Here is a 4,479-nt window from a genome sequence, read left to right as displayed (position 1 = left end):
CTACGGTAGCAACCTTATTTTCAATAATTTCAAGCCTTTGCATTACATGCTCCAAAGTTAATACAGTTCCATTAACCAAAAGAGGGGGTGAGCCAAATAAATCTATCATAGCATTATAAGAATCAAAAGTATGGCTACCCAAGAAGTTCCCTCCGGTAATAGTATCAAGAACATATCTGTGCCAAGGAGTAATGCCTACATAAAAATTGTGAAGGAGAACGGAAGTAGATTGCTTCCTAGTAGATCTATTTTGAGCATTGCAAATTCTATACCAAGCATCTTTTAGATTTTCTCCCTCCCTTTGCTTAAAATTTAGAATTTCATTCTCGGGAGACAACGGAGAAGATAAGGGACTAGCCATAATGACAAGAAAACAAACTAACACACAAGCACACAAAAAGCAAGCGGGCAAAAAGAGGCAAATAGAGAAAGAGGAGGAGGATAGAGAGAGAGGGCGAATAAAACGGCAATGGTGAAGTGGGGGAGAGGAAAACGAGAGGCAAATGGCAAATAATGTAATGCGGGAGATAAGGGTATGTGATGTGTACTTGGTATGTTGACTTTTGCGTAGACCTCCCTGGCAACGGCACCAGAAATCCTTCTTGCTACCTCTTGAGCACTACGTTGGTTTTCCCCGAAGAGGAAGGGATGATGCAGCAAAGTAGCGTAAGTATTTCCCCCAGTTTTTGAGAACCAAGGTATCAATCCAATAGGAGGCTACGCGCGAGTCCCTCGTACCTGCACAAAACAAATAAATCCTCGCAACCAACACAAATAGGGGTTGTCAATCCCTATAAGGCCACTTACGAGAGTGAGATCTGATAGATAATATTTTTGGTATTTTTATGATAAAGATGCAAAGTAAAATAAAGGCAAAGTAAAGAGCAAAGGAAATAACTAAGTAGTAGGAGATCAATATGATGAATATAGACCAGGGGCCATAGGTTTCACTAGTGGCTTCTCTCTAGAGCATAAGTATTCTACGCTGGGTGAACAAATTACTGTTGAGCAATTGACAGAATTGAGCATAGTTATGAGAATATCTAGGTATGATCATGTATATAGGCATCACGTCCGAGACAAGTAGACCGACTCCTGCCTGCATCTACTACTATTACTCCACTCATCGACCGCTATCCAGCAAGCATCTAGAGTATTAAGTTAAAAACAGAGTAACGCCTTAAGCAAGATGACATGATGTAGAGGGATAGACTCATGCAATATGAAGAAAACCCCATCTTGTTATCCTCGATGGCAACAATACAATATGTGCCTTGCTGCCCCTACTATCACTGGGAAAGGACATCGCAAGATTGAACCCAAAGCTAAGCACTTCTCCCATTGCAAGAAAGATCAATCTAGTAGGCCAAACCAAACTGATAATTCGAAGAGACTTGCAAAGATAACCAATCATACATAAAAGAATTCAGAGAAGATTCAAATATTATTCATAGATAGACTTGATCATAAACCCACAATTCATCGGTCTCAACAAACACACCGCAAAAAGAAGATTACATCGAATAGATCTCCACAAGAGAGGGGGAGAACATTGTATTGAGATCCAAAAAGAGAGAAGAAGCCATCTAGCTACTAACTATGGACCCGTAGGTCTGAGGTAGAACTACTCACACTTCATCGGAGAGGCTATGGTGTTGATGTAGAAGCCCTCCGTGATTGATGCCCCCTCCAGCGGAGCTCTGGAACAGGCCCCAAGATGGGATCTCGTGGACACAGAAAGTTGCGGCAGTGGAATTAGGGTTTTGGCTCTGTATCTGATCGTTTGGGGGTACATAGGTATATATAGGAGGAAGGAGTACGTCAGTGGAGCAACAGGGGGCCCACGAGGGTGGAGGGTGCGCCTGGGGGGTAGGCGCGCCCCCCTACCTCGTGGCCTCCTCCTTTGTGTCTTGACATAGGTCCAAGTCTCCTGGGTCTTGTGTTGAGGAAAATCACGTTCCCGAAGGTTTCATTCCGTTTGGACTCCGTTTCATATTCCTTTTCTTCGAAAACCCTAAAACAGCAAAAAAAGCAATCTGGGACTGGGCCTCCGGTTAATAGGTTTAGTCCCAAAATATATAAAAGTGGATTAATAAAGCCCAATAATGTCCAAAATAGTAGATAATATAAGCATGGAGCAATCAAAAAATTATAGATATGTTGGAGACGTATCAAATCCTAAGATATGAATGCATGCCCTCCAACCAAGGTTCACCTAGCAAAGTGTGAAGTAGAGCTAGCAGCCCCCTCCCTCATGTCGGCATGAAGGGATTCCTAAGCTATGACTGTATGCCCCCCAAACCGAGGTTCACCTAACAAAGTGTGAAGTACCTAGCAGTCCCCTCCCTCGTGTCGGTATGAAGGGAATCCTAGCTAAGCTATGAATGCATGCCCTCCCCCCAACCGAGGTTCACCCTAGCAAAGTGCGAAATAGCTAGCAGCCACCCCTCCCTCGTGTTGGCAGGAAGGGAATGCTAAGCTATGAATGCACATGCCCCCCCAACCGAGGTTCACCTACCCCCTCCCTCGTGTCAGCATGAAGGGAATCATAAGCTATGAATGCATGCCCTCCCCCAACCGAGGTTCACCCTAGGAAAGTGCGAAGTAGCTAGCAACCATCCCTCCCTCGTGTCGGCACGAAGGGAATCCTAAGCTATGAATGCACATGCCCCCCAACCAAGGTTCACCTAGCAAAGTGCGAAGTAGCTAGCAACCCCCTCCTCGTGTCGGCACAAAGGGAATCCTAAGCTATGAGCATGCCCCCTCCCCCCCAACTGAGGTTCACCTAGCAAAGTGTGAAGTAGCTAGCAGCCCCCACCCCCTTGTGTCGCCACGAAGGGAATCCTAATTAAGCTATGAATGCATGCCCCCCCAACCGAGGTTCACCTAGCAAAGTGCGATGTAGCACCCCCCACATGCACACACTTTCAGTCGGCGGGCCAGAGAGGCATATATCTCACCAAGATGGATTGTAAAACGGACCAAGAATAATCCACCTTGGTCGTACAACCTCTCTCTTGTTGTTGGTCAAAGTGATGGCCGTCCATGCGACCCCGGAGATGGGCTAGCTTGCCAATAATCACGCAAGTAGCTAGTCCCCGAAGATAACCACTGCTTGCATGTGGCCTAAACATATGTATGGAGAGGTGTGTTTTTGAGTAACAATGGAACAACTTTGATGTGGCACCGTGATTTCGAACTAGAAATCCCCACACTGAGTGATGGTTAGGTTGACGATGCATATGTATGTTACACCACACTTCAAGCCCAAAAAGGTGTTGTGTGATGTTTGAATAACCAATTTCACAATTTTGATGTGGCACGTGCCTCGGTAACCAAAAAGTCCCGACACTGAGTGAGGTGTACTTGTTCACGGACGCATACGTATAGTATATATGCTAGTCCCCTCCCACCTCTTCGACGCGTACTATATACCACCATAACACAAACAAAAAAGATTCTACCTTGCTGGTCAAATTAACCTCACTGCCGGCTTTCGTCAAAGTGATGGACGACGACCTCGCGGGCCCACAGAAAGCGTCACACGCGAGTATCGAGTGTCGTGTAGGACAACCATCGACTGCATGTGGCCAAAACATTTATGTATGAAAGGGTTGTGTAATGTTTTAAATAACGATTTCACGACTCTGATGTGGCACCAGCCTGCCTAACAAAACGGCCAACCCACACGGTGGCTCACAACTCGTAGTGTACTGCGAGCCACCCGCCACCCCCAGACGCACACACCCACACACACACCGCGAATCCACCGCAACTACGATGCATGTTAAATTAATTATCCCGCGGTGAACATACATGTTACCAAAGGAGGGACGTTTTAATTTCAAAAAAATCATAGAGATCATTAAGACGTTTTAGTACATTGATTGATTGATTTTCTATGGGTATAATGTGCAAAAATCAAATTTGAGCTACATGCACACGTGACAGTGCACCTAAATGGATTGCAAAAACACATGTGTCTCACTGGGTGCATGTTTACTCCCCGTGCAACAAATTTCAAACATTGAGAATCTTGATTTTTAAATTCTATGTACATCCAAAACTTATTTGAAGTTCATGAAACTTATCGTGTTGTCATATGGACACCAATACAAAGTGGCATTGTACTTTTTTGTCAAATTTGAGACCAGTTTTGATGTAATCTTTATCTAATTACAGATGGGAGATTATTAATAATTGGGAACCAATATCCCAAACGGATTATTTATTCGAACCGTGAGCGTTAGACCAACAATGGATATGTGCCATGCTTCGGTTAAGCAATAAAGCGAACATTAATCATCCAAATAGAAAAACAATATACGTGCCGCCGCGTGACCCGTGTGGTGCGAGCAGGCGTGAGTTGACGGGACGCATGCGAGCAGTCCGCCCGCAGGCAGACGGGAGGCGTGCGTGCAGGTGTGTGAATTGACGGAGGCGTGCTCGCGTGCGCAGTGTCATCGGGAGGCGTGCGAG

The sequence above is a fragment of the Triticum urartu genome, chromosome 1, assembly GCF_003073215.2.
Source record: "Triticum urartu cultivar G1812 chromosome 1, Tu2.1, whole genome shotgun sequence".
In the NCBI taxonomy this organism is placed as follows: Eukaryota; Viridiplantae; Streptophyta; class Magnoliopsida; order Poales; family Poaceae; genus Triticum; species Triticum urartu.
The sequence above is the reverse complement of the archived record's forward strand: the minus strand, read 5'-3'. Positions refer to the sequence as shown.